Here is a 17,430-nt window from a genome sequence, read left to right as displayed (position 1 = left end):
CAGCTGCCCTGCTTCTCTCGTCCTCCTTCCCCCCTGGCTTCCTTGTCAGGGAGGGTTTAAAAAGGTCTCTAGCAACTGGGGCCAGCTGAACCTGATTAGTTTCTTTCCAACCCCTGCCCCAGCTGAACCTTATTTTGCTGGCTAAGCCTTCCTGGCTAATTGTTACCCCTCTCCAGGTAGTTAATTGGCCTGAATTTGCCACAGTTCCTTACAGCTGTTTCCAGTGTTTCACTCTGCTCCTGTACTGGTTGTCTCTGGGCTGCTTGCCACCCTGCAAGGGGGGTGGGAGCATTCCAGGGCTGTGTAGCTTCTTTTGATTCTTTTAACTCTTTCTTTGTTACTGTTGCTTGTTTGGCCAGCATGCCAGCATGCTGTTTAAGCTATCTCGTTGCCATAGACATGAGTTGCAAAATTCTTGCTTTTTTACTTTTATTACTATTTCTCAGAGCCTCGGTTTCTACCATTGCTCTACATATGCCAGTCCATGTTTCCCCACTCTCTTTTTTAAATTCATATGGACCCCCCTTACTGGCACTCCAGCGGGTCCAGGAGTTATCAAACTCCGTGGGGATCAAAAGGGAAGGGATCAGGGGGTTCCCTAGCTCGAGGTTTGCTGCCATGTTGGATTGCGATTCTTACCACGGCAGGTTCGCTTACTCACCAGATCAGCGGTCGGGGTCATCAGTGTTGTCAGAGTGCTACCGGTATGGTGCTCTGCTGTCTCCAATGTTGATATCACTCGGCTGCATGCGTGTGTTCCCTTTGTGTGCTGCCCCAGCTTTGCGCAGATAGCTGACACAGCAGACCCGACGAGAACCCCCAATAACCACAGAGTCCAGTAAGATGCAAAGTCACGTCGACTAGGTTTATTGCGACCTTGGACACAATGGCAGTTTCCTGTAGATTACTTAGTCTACCGGGCATACTACGAGAAAGTGCCACTTGGCAATGGACCCGGCTCAGTCAGTGGCGGGACTTTCCACTGCCCCCTCGGCCGGACAAAGACACCGCCCCAGGGATGCATTCTTATACACAGGTACAAACAAGTTACACATCACACCTGACGTATTGAGGTGCAACCCCTCTACACAGCAAGGTTCAACCTCTCTACGTATTAAGGTGCCGCCTCTTACCTTGTACATGTTGGTTCGATCAAAGCAACTCTAGCCATCATTTTACCCTTTTGGCCCTGTCATTGGGATGGGCCAGCCTGTTTCTTGTTATCTGTGTGGAATGTGCAAGTATGTGAATGTTCAGTACCTTTTAGGTACGTATCTTCTTGCAGCATCAGCCCTTTCCTTGCCAGCTTCTGTGAGCAGGGCCTGCCTCTGGCTCACAGCTTAACTTTGCTTTATGTTAGCAAAGTCTTGACCATTACTTTAGTTTAGGCCTCAGGCCTCATATCAGGCCTCTGATACCGAGGTTTATATCTTAGGGCCTCCTCTTACTACAGGCAGCATTGAAAGATATTTACATGCCATATGCGCTAAATATTCATATGTCCCTTCATGCTGCAACCACCATTCCAGAAGACATGCATCCATGCTGATGATGGGTTCTGCTTGATAACAATCCAGAGGAATGCGGACCGACGTATGTTTATTTTCATCATCTGAGTCTGATGCCAATTGCGGAAGGTTGATTTTCTTTTTTGGTGGTTCAGGGTCTGTAGTTTCCGCATTGGAGTGTTGCTCTTTTAAGACTTCTGAAAGCCTGCTCCACACCTCGTCCCTCTCAGATTGTGGAAGGCACTTCAGATTCTTAAACCTTGGGTCGAGTGCTGTAGCTTTAGAAATCTCACATTGGTAACTTCTTTGTGTTTTGTCAAATCTCCAGTGAAAACAAACATGTGCTGGGTCATCATCCGAGACTGCTATAAATATATGGCAGAGTGCCAGTAAAACAGAGCAGGGGACATACAATTCTCCTCCAAGGAGTTCAATCAGAAATTTAATTAACACATTTTTTTAATGAGTGTCATCAGCATGGAAGCATGTCCTCTGGAATGGTGGTGAAGCATGAAGGGGCATAAAAATGTTTAGCATACCTGGCATGTAAATACCTTGAAATGCCAGCTACAAAATGCCATGCAAATGCCTATTCTTACTTTCTGGTGACATTGTAAATAAGAAGAGGTTTGATTTGAATTACAACACAGAATACAATATATATGAAGATTTAGAAAAACATCCAAAATATGTACTGAATTTCAATTGGTATTCTATTGTTTAACAGTGTGATTAATACTTTGATTAATCGCAATTATTTTTTTAAATTGTAATTAATTTTTTTGTAGTTAATGGCATGAGTTAGCTGCGATTAATTGACAGCCCTAGTTTGAAGTAAAATGTTTCAGGTATTCCGCATGTGGATTCATTTATCACTAGCCTCCTAGAATGTTCTGGATTTTTGTAGAATCTCGTGGAACCTTCCAGACTTTCTGAGAATGACATTTTCCTCAAACCTCCTCTAGCCTTTCTGTTTCTGGTGTTGATGTTCACTTACCTCCTCACTGCTGGAGAAACACAGGCCCTGCACCAGAGACAACTCATAACTGCCGATAGTTGTGGGGTGTGTGTGTGAATGAACATGCTCAGTATAAGCTAAGCAGCAACTCGGGGGGTGGGGGGACAACATGTGACCCCCACACCCCAGACTGATTAGCTGCTCTGAGACCGAGCAAATTTGCACAAGTGTTGGGCTGTTTAAGGCATTGCTTTTCACTGCCTCTTTCTGGTCACAGGCTTGCAGCAGTGTTACAAAGTATATAGTCTTGTTTCAGAGTGGTACCCGTGCTACTCTGTATCAGCAAAAACAATGAGGAGTCTTTGGGGCACCTTAGAGACTAACAAATGTATTTGGGCATAAGCTTTTGTCGGCTAAAACCCACTTCATCGGATACATGAAGTGGAAAATACGGTAGGCAGGTATAGATACACAGCCCATGAAAAGATGGGAGTTGCCTTACCAAGTGGGGGGGTCAGTGCTAATGAGCCAATTCAATTAAGGTGGAAGTGGCCTATTCACAACAGTAGACAAGAAGGGGTGAATACCAAGGGAGGAAAAATCACTTTTGTAGTGCTAAACAGGCAAATGCAATCAAGGTGGCCCATTTCAAACAGTTGACGAGAGGATGTGAGTATCAGCAGAGGGAAATTACTTTTTGTAGTGACCCATCCACTCCCAGTCATTATTCAGGCCTAATTTGATGGTGTCCAGTTTGCAAATTAATTCCAGTTCTGCAGTTTCTCGTTGGAGTCTGTTTTTGAAGGTTTTGTTGTTGAAGAATTGCCACTTTTTAGTCTGTTATTGAGTGTTCAGGGAAATTTAAGTGTTGTCCTACTGGTTTTTGAATGTTATCATTCCTGATGTCTGATTTGTGTCCATTTATTCTTTTACGTAGAGACTGTCTGGTTTGGCCAATGTACATGGCAGAGGGGCATTGCTGGCAAATGTGAAAAGAAGGCTCAGTTGGTGTTATAGGTAGGAGCATTTGCCTATGTTATCTCACAGCGTGTCATTTGCAGTCATGTACAACAACCCATTTGACTATAACTTGTAATGCATAAAGTGGAAATCTTCCGGGGTAAAACTGACTTCTGCAACATGGGAAGTGCTTACTACAGGTTGCATGAGGCTGAGTGGAAAACTGAAACATGTAGAAAGATTGTACTTGACAGAAGCACTCTTGCTCTTGTTGTTTCTAAGAATGGGGATCAGATTTCAGCCACTATGTCTAATAATTGCAAAGCAGTCATTAGATTACTGATTGATTATTCAGTCATCATAATCATATTGCCTCCTGTCAGATTCCGGGAACACCATTTCTCTCTCAAACCCATCTTTCTCTAAGGATCTGTCTTCTCTAAACAATCCCTTGTTTCAGAAACATGAGCAATAAAATCACTGAACTTTTTACAAATGTCTCAAAATCTAAATGAAAGTAAAAATTCTCTCTCACTTTGGACCATATTTACATCTATTTTAGCAGTCAAGGACTATATTTATTATGGAAAACTAGTAATGCCCATGTTAAGGAAGTAAAAATAAATAGCCATGCAAAAAACACAAAAACATCTGAAACAGGTATATTTGTGCTATAGAATTGGAAAAATCAGAATGAAAAGGATAAATTTATTTTAACAAAGGAAGAAAAAGAACAGTAAACAACCAGGTCATTCTTCTGTCATATGTTGTACCAAAGCATAGCTTGTGCAATAAATGATGTGTGGCTATTATATTGTAAATAAACTAAGTTAATCTGTGTATAAATTTGGGGTTCTGAAAACAAGAGAACTGTAAAACAAAAACATAAAGTTTTATCATGTTAACCAACATAAGCTGTGTAAGGCTGCATCCTTCAGAATGGAGACACCAGTATATGTCAGTGCACAGTGAAGAAACCCCAAGGCATTGGAAGGAGAAAAGATTAAATGCATTATAAATAACAGACTGGTCAATTACACTTCAACCTACTATATGTGGACAATTGAGTATGCAATCGATTATAGGAACATTATATAGCTCTCGAGCTGAGCCAGGTCTAACTGTTATTTACACTGTATATTATTAAGCAAAGTGAGTTTATACATATACGGTTACATTTATTGATTACGTTTCAGGATTCTTTGACTATGGAATGTCTATTTGGAACAGGGTAATATGAAAAATATATTTAAAAACCCACTAACTATTTTGAGCATCAGGCAGCAGAAACCCTCTCTAAACCCATAATTCATGGCATTGAGGGCTAGCTATTAAAAAAACCAAACAGTATATTATGCAAAACTTCACTAAGATGTTTAACCAAACACAAGCAAAATTTAATACATTAATTGCAACAAATAATAAAAAAAGAAAGGAAAATCGGGAAAGTAAAGAAATTATTTGTACTGCTTATGGGAGTTATGTGTTAACTACCACAACCAATCACAACTATGATCTAAAGGGAGCCCTAATACCAGGATGAAGTTGAAACTTTCCTACCAGTTTTTAACGTGCATATTAATCTAATTACTTAAAATTAAACACATTACTAGATAGGAAAGACACAGACCTTATCCAGATTAGCAATGACCTGCACAAAGCAAAACAGCCTCATCTACGATGGGAATCTTGGAATATTGATTTCCCCACACTTGGATAGAAGCTGCATTTAAGGCGTCCCTTGTGTTACAAAGTAGATTTTAGCTGTGTTAATTATGTAATGCTGCTTACACCGTTTGTTAAAACACTTTAAATCACATTTAAAGGCCCTCACCACTGCTTCATATATTAATTTGGCAAACGTGTCCCTTGACTATAACAATCAAAGTGATAACTGGGGCTTGTTGACTAATATATGGTGGCTAGCATAGACACATAGATTTAGGTTGCTAATTTATATAATCTGCACTATATATGTGTGTATGTGTATGTATTAAGCACGAGTAACATTAAGCACAAATATTATAACAGTGATATAGCCTAAATTGGCCTGAACCATAATCTTGTTCACTTATGCTAAGTATCCCATAACACAGGGGCAGGCAAACTTTTTGACCTGAGGGCCACATCCAGTTTCCAAAATTGTATGGAGGGCTGGTTAGGGGAGGCTGTGCCTCTCCAAACAGCCAGGCGTGGCCCGCTCCCCACCCCCTATCCAACCCCCCCTGCTTCTCGCCCCCTGACCCCCCCCAGGGACTCATGCCCCATCGACCGCACCCCTCGCTCCCTGTCCCCCGACGGCACCTCCGGGACTCCTGCCCCATCCAACCCTCCCTGTTCCCTGTCCCCTGACAGCCCCCAGACCTCCCACCGCCCCATCCAACCCCCTCTCTCCTTCCTGTCTGCCCCCCTGGAACCCCTGCCCCCATTCAACCCCCATGTTCCCTGCCTTGTGACCGCCCTGACCCCATCCACATCCCCGCACCCTGACCACTACCCCGAACTCCCTGCCCTCTATCCAACCCCCCTGCTCTGTGTCCCCTTACCGCGCTGCCTGGAGCACTGGTGGCGCTACAGCCGCGCCGCCCAGAGCAGCAGGAGAGGCAGCCGCGCCACCTGGCTGGAGCCATCCATGCCATCGTGGGGCTGTGCTGCCCCAGGAGCTCGCAGCCCCACCGCCCACAGCATTGCATCGGTGGCAGGGTGAACTGAGGCTGTGGGGGAGGGGGAACGGCAGGGAAGGGTCCGGGGGCGAGCTTCCTGGGGCAGGAGCTCAGGGGCCAGGCAGGAGGGTCCCATGGGCCAGATGTGGCCCGCGGGCCGTAGTTTGCCCACCTGTGCCATAACACCATGCGTTTCCTGAAGTAAATATTTGGCATAAGCAGACAAGAAACTTGTCAAAATCAAGATATATTCATTCTGTGTCTTATCAGAAGCTAGGGGAGCTACCTTCCCAGACAAGTATCTGGAATGCTGGTATCCACAACAAAGACAAGGAAGGACCAGAAGACAAGTTAGGGAGCTGGGACAAACTGTTGGGTTAGATTTTAGTGTCGTTAAAGAGAAGTGTAACTTACAAAATCATCCTATAACTACACCTTGTTGTCAGTTAAGTGTGTGTGTTCTCTCCATATGCTGTCCCAGCCCAGCGCAGATAGATGGTTCCGCAGACCTCGAGAGCACTGCCCAGAAAGACCCCAGACTCTGGTGACAAAGGCACTCGATCAGGTTTATTGCACTCAAGACACAATCCTAGCACCACATAGGCACTACAGGTGCGCTAACACGAGTGCCCTGTGGCAAGGGGCGACTCAGTCAGCCGCAGGAATTTCTGTTTTCCCCCAGGCTGCACAAAGGGTTAAGGCGAGGTACCCCAATTTTTATAGACTGAGACAAACAACTCTCATACCACCTTACGAGTTTCATGACATCTGCTTGTTTTGTCCCCTGGTATCATGCTCCGGGTGTCTCTGGCACAACATCCCTGTTTACTACTTCTTGCAGACTCTCTTTTCTGGTGGTAGGCCAGGATGTCCCTGGGCTAATCATCTGGAGTGTGTCTCACACGTACCCAATATCTGTTGCTTCTTAGGAGGGCCTGTGTTTTAGCCACACTAGCAATACTTTTGCCAAAGTCATATGATGAACTTGTAAACATCTACTTCAATACATGGCCTAACTTTGGCTCCCAGCCTCTGGTTCAGGGCTGAGATTTGCACCAGGCCCAGCGCGCTTTCTCCTACACACAATGTGTAACTTTGGGAGTGCACCTTCTGTGTAAGTATCAGAGGGGTAGCCGTGTTAGTCTGGATCTGTAAAAGCAGCAAAGAATCCTGTGGCACCTTATAGACTAACAGACGTTTTGGAGCATGAGCTTTTGTGGGTGAATACCGAATACTTGCATCCGACGAAGTGGGTATTCACCCACGAAAGCTCATGCTCCAAAACGTCTGTTAGTCTATAAGGTGCCACAGGATTCTTTGCTACTTCTGTGTAAGGTGAATGTAACAACTCTGCACAAGATGGTTTACTGGAGACTGGTATTGTATTCCACCTCTCCCCGGGACTATATCCTGACTGGCTTTTAGCAATACACCGGACTGATATTGGTTATTTGGTCTCTTGAATATATTTCATAACAAACAAAGTTTGACCAAGCAATTGACTGTACAATTTATCAACAACGAGTAACAGAACTGGCCCTAAGAAACTCATACAAAATGCTGTTAGCCTTCTTGGCAACGAGGACACACTGTTGTATGCAAATTGTATGCTGGTGATGACTTTCAGTGCTCTTATTTCATCAGCTAATAACACACAGAAAATTAGAGTTCGGGGGATTTCAGATTCATTAATGGAAATCTAAAATAGTTTCTGTGTGTGTGTGTGGGTGTGGGTGTGGGTGTGGGTGTGTGTGGCGGGGTGGGGGTGGGGAGCGGTTTAAAAAAAGCCCAGAGCCTCCTTCCACACTCTGAGCTCCTCATCCCTGGCCCCCCTCCAGATCCCACACACCCAGCCCAGAGCCCTCCCACACACCATCCCCGCCCCAGCCCAAAGCCCCCTCCCACACCCTGAACCCCTCATTTCTGCCCCACCCTGGAACCTACCCCCCAGTCTCTGCCCAAAGCCCATACCCCCTCCCGCAAACCAACCCCCTGCGCCACCCCTGAGCCCTTTCCCACATTCCATGATAATAGTTTTCAAGTACATAAAAGGTTGTTACAATGATGCGGGAGAAAAATTGTTCATCTTAACCTTTGAGGATAGGACAAGAAGCAATGGGCTTGAACTACAGCAAGGGTGGTTTTGGTTGGACATTAGAAAAATCCTCCTGTCAGGGTGGTTAAGCACTGGAATAAATTGCCTAGGGAGGTTGTGGAATCTCCATCGTTGGGGATTTTTAAGAGCAGGTTAGACAAACACCTGTCAGGGATGGTCTAGATAATACTTAATCCTGCCTTGAGTGCAGGGGACTGGACTAGATGACCTTTCGAGGTCCCTTCCAGTTCTAGGATTCTATTATATGGAGGGGTTTGAGGGAGGATATCGAGGTGGTTTTGTGGCTGTTTACAGGTTGCTCTCCCAGGTGTGCGGGGCTGCATGGGAAAAGCACCAAGGGGCTGGGTTGAGAATTTAATGAGCGGTGGCGGTGGCTGGCATCAGTGAGCCTGGCTGAGTCTGGAGTTAACCTTTCAATACTGAATGAGAGATGCTAGGTTGGGCGGGGACAGGCTGTGAAGGGCCTTGAAAGCGAAGGCAAGGAGTTTATGTTTGATACGACAGAGAAGGGGGAGCTAGTGGAGGGCAGGATTGCTACTGTCTAATCGTGAAAACCCAAACACCCTTGCTCCGCCCCTTCCCTGAGGTCATTCCGTTGCCCCACCCCTTCTCTGAGGCTCCGCCCCCGCTCACTCCATCCCCTCTCCCTCTGTCACTCGACCACCTATGCCACCGCGGCCATGCTGCTTTTGTTAGTGCATCTGTCTGTCTGGGCTGGGAATCACCCTCCCAGCTGCTGGGCAGGCACATCCTCAGGGTCAAAGTGAGATGTGGGACTGAAATGAGTCATGCCCCGGGTATAAGATACACTTGAGAAGAATGGGATGGAGTAGAGCGGTTTGGATCTCAAGTTCACCAAGATAGAGGGAGTTTTTGTTTGTGCCTCCATCAAAGGGGGTAGGCATTAGCTGAGCAGGAAGAACAAGAAACAGGGAAATTGGGGCTCCTGTAATTCCCCCCTACCACATGCTCTTTACATGAAAATATGTTGTCTTTCCTTTCACCATTAGGTGTCAGTAATGCTTTCCACTTTAACCCAAAGAAACAGCAGCTGAGTTAAGTTTGCCTTTAGTTTTGTGTATTCCTCCCTTTTGATATCACAACTGGAAAAGGCATCACAGCAGTCAAAGCTCAGTCCCCTGGCATGCTAGGTGAAGCGATTCACAACAGGATCTGGCTGCCTCTTCTCTGCTTACTGTACAGTAACTCATCTACGGAAAAAAACAAGACCTGTATATGTCCCATTTCTGCTCTTTCTCCAAATTATATCAATGTGAGTAGTCAGCTTGCAGGAGAGAGGGGCTAATATTGGAGGAACTGGTTAAGCAGACATTGCTTTGATGGGAAAATTGTGAAAAGCTAAAGGGCTTTCGATATTTCATCACCTGATAATTAAGTACATCCACTCGCCAACACAATTTCACAAAAACTGCCCAGTAATAAAATCCCCTGTGAACTTTTAATGGATCCTTTGGTGGAATACTAGGGGACCAAAGAATCTCTTTTCAAGCAAAAACATAGAGAGAAGATCTGGAAGATGACATACATATGCAGAAGCCAGGAAGAAGCAGAGGAGCACAAAAGGCCAGGCCAATTGTTCTGGGAGGTCACAGAGAGCACCCTCCAAGCCTGGGGCAGGGGGTTAGGGTGCAGGAAAGGGTGCAGGGTGTGGGCTCCAGCTGGGTGGCGCTTACCTCAGGAGACTCCAGGAAGTCACTGGCATGTCCAGCTCCTACGCGCAGGGGCAGCCAGGCAGATCCTCACGCTGTCCCTTCCTGCAGGTACTGCCCCCGCAGCTCCCATTGGCTGTGGTTCCCGGCCAATGAGAGCTATGGAGTTGGCATCAGGGCAGGGGCAGTGCACAAAGACCCCATTGGTGCCCCTGCGCCTAGGAGCCGGACATGGTGGCCGCTTCTGGGAGCCACATGGAGCCAAGTAAGGAGCCAGCCTTAGCCCAGCTGCACCACCAACCGGACTTTGGCCTGAATGGGGGAAAGGATAGCTCAGTGGTTTGAGTATTGGCCTGCTAAAGCTAGGGTTATGAGTTCAATCCTTGAGGGGGCCACTTAGGGAACGGGGGTAAAAATTTATCTGGGGATTAGTCCTGCTTTGAGCAGGGGGTTGGACTAGATACCTCCTGAGGTCTCTTCCAACCCTGATATTCTATTCTGTGAGTCTTAAAATTTCCCAGGTGGCTTTCAATAGTTATTGAGAGATCAAGGCAGATTCTGGGAAACTCTTGACCAATCTGGGAGGGATGCGCAGAGAGGGTAGGGCATGGATGCTGCAGCACTTTGTCTTGAAGTGGTTTCCATTATATAAAGGGTTTACCCTTTGGTTCAATGGCTCTTAGCATCCCACTATACAAATTGTTCCAGCAGGCCTGGGTAGGGTATGAATTAGAGTATAAGACTTGACTGTCCTCTCAGTTGCACAGTAGATCAGGAGTAATTCACTGGAGTCACACTGTGGTAAAACTGCTGCAAGTGTGATCAGTATCCAGCTCATTGTCTGTAATGACACAATCTCATGCTATTTTGTCTGTAGGATTCTGCCTCACTCAGCGCACACGATGGACAATGCTTAGGGAACAGGAAGGAGAACATTTGGGGGCCAACTATATTTGTATCTTCTAAAGTATAAAACTAGAGTAAATCCAGATGGACACATGAAATAGTCAAAGACTATTGCAGCTTGGTAATGGTTATATGTAAATACATGGGATAGCTTGTGATTGGGTTCCTGGCTTGACAGAGGAGCTAAAGACATTCCTGTAGTATCTAAAATCTCTGCGGGCGATTATTGCAAATTTGTGGGCAGGTAACAAGTCTGGGGACTTGGGGGAAATTGCATGGCCTGACTTGGCCGGGATCAAGAGGACTGGCAAACAAAGCACTGAGAACTACATAAAGTGACCACCCTGCTGTCAGGAGAAAGGTGGATCTCGCTGACACTCAATCCAAGCACTGACAGGAGAACGTGACTAAGAGGAACAGGATCTGCAGAGGGGACCTGAAGGATCTTTGGAACCTACCAGGGTCCCCAGATGGAAGATGGTGACATCTGGGAAGCTAGGCATGTGTATCAGCTGTTTATTGTTTTTGAGATCTGTTTTCTCTGGAATGCTTTTGTTCTGCATAAATAGTGCTTTGCAGTAGGGAGGCTGGATGATCACTGGTTAACCCTGTCCTTGCCCTGTGGGGAACAGAACTGCAGAAGCTGGACTGAAGTCAGGCCTCCTGGGATAATCACATGGAATTGCAGGGCGTCAGCAACCTAAACCCCAGATTTGAAGAGAAAGGGATGCAGGGCCCAGCTCTGAGAAAGGGGATGTTTAGAGGCCTGAGACATAAGTGTAGTGCCCTCAAGGAGACCACAAGAGAGTCCCAGGTGTAGTTACCTGAGGAACGTACAGATAGTAAGGCCAGAAGGGGCCACTGTGTTCATCTAGTTTGACCTTTTGTATGACCCAAGCCAGAGAACTTCCCCAAATAATCCCTAGAGCAGACCTCTTAGATGTGACCCTTCTGCCAGTCGGAGTCAGCAGCAACCAAGGCCAGATTCAAAATCTAGGGGTTCCTTTTCAACAATGCAACACAAAACCGGCTTGAGCCCCCACCCAGTAACATGGGACAATTACATACCACCAGTAGAGCGATGGTTAAAACAAAAATTTGGATTTCTGACCATACATCTAAGATGACCTTGTCATACGTTACTACACAGCACTGTTACTTTTTGTCATAGACCACACATTCCATAAGAGATCTTTGGTTGGTTAGCTGCACTGGGCATGATACCAGTGTTGCGTTGCCATTGGTACCTTTCCAACTGGTCTCACAGTGGGGTCTTTACCTCAAACACATTATACACACAGATCCATTGATGCCTCTTTTGGGAGCAACAAGCAATCTGTGGGACTTTCCATGTTTGGGCATTTTGGTGATGCAGCACCAGCAAAGGGATTTGCATACATTACTGATAGATGAGTGGTCTACGGAATCGACAGCTAATTGATCAAACACCTCCTTATTTGTTTGGACAAGTAATGATAATGTGAATGAGACATATAAGGATTGTAAAATGTCACAGGTTTTGCTTAAATAAACGTGTCATGATTTGGAGGTGGTGTAACAGATCCCAAGTTTCTAATTGAACCAAATGTTATATTTTTATATATTTGGTCTGGCATTTGACTTTCTCTCCTCCATGTTTTTGAATACAATGTGGACAATGCCAATTCAAAATTTGTTGATCTCTGATTAATTTGGTATCAGAGGGGTAGCCGTGTTAGTCTGGTTCTGTAAAAGCAGCAAAGAATCCTGTGGCACCTTATAGACTAACAGACGTTTTGCAGCATGAGCTTTCGAGGGTGAATACCCACTTCTTCGGATGCAAGTAGTGGAAATTTCCAGGGGCAGGTACATATAAGCAAGCAAGAAGCAAGCTAGAGATAATGAGGTTAGATCAATCAGGGAGGATGAGGCCCTGTTCTAGCAGTTGAGGTGTGAAAGCCAAGGGAGGAGAAACTGGTTCTGTAATTGGCAAGCCATTCACAGTCTTTGTTTAATCCTGAGCTGATGGTGTCAAATTTGCAGATGAATTGGAGCTCAGCTGTTTCTCTTTGAAGTCTGGTCCTAAAGATTTTGTGCTGCAGGATGGCCACCTTAAGATCTGCTATTGTGTGGCCAGGGAGGTTGAAGTGTTCTCCTACAGGTTTTTGTATATTGTCATTCCTAATGTCTGATTTGTGTCCATTTATCCTTTTCCTTAGAGACTGTCCAGTTTGGCCGATGTACATAGCAGAGGGGCATTGCTGGCATATGGTGGCATATATTACATTGGTGGACGTGCAGGTGAATGAACCGGTGATGGTGTAGCTGATCTGGTTAGGTCCTGTGATGGTGTTGCTGGTGTAGATATGTGGGCAGAGTTGGCATCAAGGTTTGTTGCATGGATTGGTTCCTGAGCTAGAGTTACTATGGTGCGGTGTGCAGTTGCTGGTGAGAATATGCACAACACCAACAGCACAAGAAGAAGAACTCCACATGGACTCCTCCTGAGGGTCGAAATGACAGTCTGGACCTATACATTGAATGTTTCCGCCGATGTGCACAGGCAGAAATTGTGGAAAAACAACATCGCTTGCCTCACAACCTAAGTCGTGCAGAACGCAATGCCATCCACAGCCTCAGAAACCATCCTGACATTATAATCAAAGAGGCTGATAAAGGAGGTGCTGTTGTCATCATGAACAGGTCTGACTACCAAAAGGAGGCCCCCAGACAACTCTCCAATACCAAATTTTACAGGCTACTTCCCTCAGATCCCACTGAGGAATACACTAAGAAACTGCACCATCTACTCAGGAGACTCCCTACACTTACACCAGAACAAATCAACATACCCTTAGAGCCCCGACCAGGGTTATTCTATCTACTACCCAAAATCCACAAACCCGGAAATCCTGGATGCCCCATCATCTCGGGCATTGGAACTCTCACTGAAGGACTGTCTGGATATGTAGACTCTCTACTCAGACCCTATGTTACCAGCACTCCCAGCTATCTCCGTGACACCACTGATTTCCTGAGGAAACTACAATGCATTGGTGACCTTCCAGAAAACACCATCCTAGCCACCATTGATGTAGAGGCTCTCTACACAAACATCCTACACGCTGATGGAATACAAGCTGTCAGGAACAGTATCCCTGATGATGCCACAGCACAACTGGTTGCTGAGCTCTGTGCCTTTATCCTCACACACAACTATTTCAAATTTAATGACAATATATATCTCCAGATCAGTGGCACCGCTATGGGCACCCGCATGGCCCCACAATATGCCAATATTTTTATGGCCGACCTGGAACAACACTTCCTCAGCTCCCGTCCACTCATGCCCCTTCTCTACCTACGCTACATTGATGACATCTTCATCATCTGGACCCATTGGAAGGAGACTCTGGAAAAATTCCACCACGATTTCAACAGCTTCCACCCCTCCATCAACCTCAGCCTGGACCAATCTACACGGGAGGTCCACTTCCTAGACACCACGGTGCAAATAAGTGATGGTCACATTAACACCACCCTATACCGAAAACCAACCGAACGCTATGCCTACCTTCATGCCTCCAGCTTCCATCCCGGACACACCACAAGATCCATTGTCTACAGCCAAGCACTGAGGTACAACCGTATCTGCTCTAACCCCGCAGACAGAGACCAACACCTAGAAAATCTCCACCAAGCATTCTCAAGACTACAGTACCCACACAAGGAAATAAGGAAACAGATTGACAGAGCCAGACGTGTACCCAGAAGCCTCCTACTGCAAGACAAACCCAAGAAAGAAACCAACAGGACCCCACTGGCCATCACATACAGTCCCCAGCTAAATCCCCTCCAACACATCATCAGGGATCTACAACCCATCCTGGACAACGATCCCACACTTTCACAGGCCTTGGGTGGCAGGCCAGTCCTCGCCCACAGACAACCTGACAACCTGAAGCATATTCTCACCAGCAACTGCACACCGCACCATAGTAACTCTAGCTCAGGAACCAATCCATGCAACAAACCTCGATGCCAACTCTGCCCACATATCTACACCAGCAACACCATCACAGGACCTAACCAGATCAGCTACACCATCACCGGTTCATTCACCTGCACGTCCACCAATGTAATATATGCCATCATATGCCAGCAATGCCCCTCTGCTATGTACATCGGCCAAACTGGACAGTCTCTAAGGAAAAGGATAAATGGACACAAATCAGACATTAGGAATGACAATATACAAAAACCTGTAGGAGAACACTTCAACCTCCCTGGCCACACAATAGCAGATCTTAAGGTGGCCATCCTGCAGCACAAAAACTTTAGGACCAGACTTCAAAGAGAAACAGCTGAGCTCCAATTCATCTGCAAATTTGACACCATCAGCTCAGGATTAAACAAAGACTGTGAATGGCTTGCCAATTACAGAACCAGTTTCTCCTCCCTTGGTTTTCACACCTCAACTGCTAGAACAGGGTCTCATCCTCCCTGATTGATCTAACCTCGTTATCTCTAGCTTGCTTCTTGCTTGCTTATATATACCTGCCCCTGGAAATTTCCACTAGCTGCATCCGAAGAAGTGGGTATTCACCCACGAAAGCTCATGCTGCAAAACGTCTGTTAGTCTATAAGGTGCCACAGGATTCTTTGCTGATTAATTTGGATAATTTCTCTTAGTTCCAAGAATTATCAGGTATAATCAATAGTATCTATTACATATTCATCATATAATGAACAAATAATTTCTTTTCCAAGTTAATGCTTTTTTTTCTGATCATTATTAAATGTTACCAATTGATTAATCTTCTTCTGAGTTTCATTAAACAATTTGGTTATTTCATGCATATTACACACTGTATATCATTTTTCACTTGCTAAGCCATAAATTCCCTTCAACATGGGGTCAATTACTTTTGTTAGCTTTTTCCTGACTCACATAATTGATATGCTTTTTGATTCTTTTAACATGAACCTTATTTCAAATTAGCACTTTTGTACTAAATAAACCTGTGATAGTGTTTAAAACTTTAAAAGGGATTAATTCTTTCTTTTCTTCTGGAAACATACAGGTTGGTTTATATCTTAATACCTAAATTGGTAATAGTCTGTACTTGTTGTTGATAAGCAGTAATCTTACCTATGAAAAGGAAGATGAAACCTTAGTATCCTTACAATATTAAATTCACTCATTTACCAATTAGATAAATTTAATACAATGGGGATATGAATAAACTGTACTCAGTTGAGTAATACCCCTGGTATAGATGAAGCTGTGAGACCACTAACAGAGCCTTCTTGTAGAACTGGACATTTCACAGGGTTCTGTGAATCCTAATCCTTTTTTATTACTATTACTTGTACCTTTACTTTAATATATTTATTAATAACTTTTCCACTATCCAGTGACTTAATTTGGATACAAGCTTCATATTCTCCTTTACTTTCATTATTTAGGTTACATGTGACCAATGCTCCATTTTTCTACTGAGCTTTGACATTTGGTTTTGTTTTTCCATAATCCATATGGGATTCCATTACTTTTTGGTGAAAATTTACCTTCCCTTGTAATATGGTTTATATCCTCCCACCCGGATTCCTTAATTAAGGGAGGATTTTTTTTTCCAGGTTACAAAATAGATTTGCTCATTTCCTTTTTGCTTTGTTTAAGAACATCCAGTTTTGGTCCCCTTCCTACAGAAAGGATGTGAACAAATTGGAGAGAGTCCAGCAGAGGGCAACAAAAATAATCAGATAGCTGAGGCACATAACTTATGAGGAGAGGCAGAGGCAACTGGGCTTGTTTAGTCTGCAGAAGAGATGAGTGAGGGGGAATTAGATAGCAGCCTTCAACTACCTGAAGAAGGGTTTCAAAGGGGATAGAGTTCAGCTGTTCTCAGTGGTGGCAGCAAATGACAGAACAAGGAGCAATGATCTCAAGTTGCAATAGGGTAGGTTAGGTTGGATATTAGGAAACACTATTTCACTAGGAGGGTGGCGAAGCACTGGAATGGGTTACCTAGGGAGATGGTGGAATCTCCTTCCTTAGAGGTTTTTAGGGCCTGATTTGACAAAGCCCTGGCTGGGATGATTTAGTTGGCGTTGGTCCTTCTTTGAGCAGGGAGTTGGACTAGATGACCTCCTGAGGTCTCTTCCAACGCTAATCTATGATTCTATTACCCTTTTAACCTTTTGATAAAATTTGTTATGAGTGATTGGAAGAAATATTTGACCAACTTTTTATTTTTTTAATAATGCACGTATCTTCCTTTAAGATTTTTTGGGGTGGGGGGGAACTTTCAGTGGAATATCTTTCCACAATACAAATTTTCACTTATCCTTCAATACTAGATGTAATCCCAATCTATACAGACCTGATGTATGACTCTGCTCCATATGTATTTTCAAAGTTGTACTATTAGTCCATGTTGAAAACAGTGTTTTATCCCATGACTTAGTTATAAATTGTCCTTGTCCTGGTTGATAATTCCATTCAAAAAAAATTTCAGTTGAAAAGCATTCATCTTTCAATCCTTCATGTGATTTTATTCGTTCTTGTGCCAGATCACTGTTATCTTTGCATCCTGAGCCTCAGTTGGCAAGTCTGAGTTCAGTTCCAACATAAAATCCTGATTTGTCTTGACTATTCCTGTTTCTT

This window comes from Mauremys reevesii, unplaced genomic scaffold, assembly GCF_016161935.1.
Source record: "Mauremys reevesii isolate NIE-2019 unplaced genomic scaffold, ASM1616193v1 Contig84, whole genome shotgun sequence".
In the NCBI taxonomy this organism is placed as follows: Eukaryota; Metazoa; Chordata; order Testudines; family Geoemydidae; genus Mauremys; species Mauremys reevesii.
Note: the sequence above shows the minus strand (reverse complement) of the source record.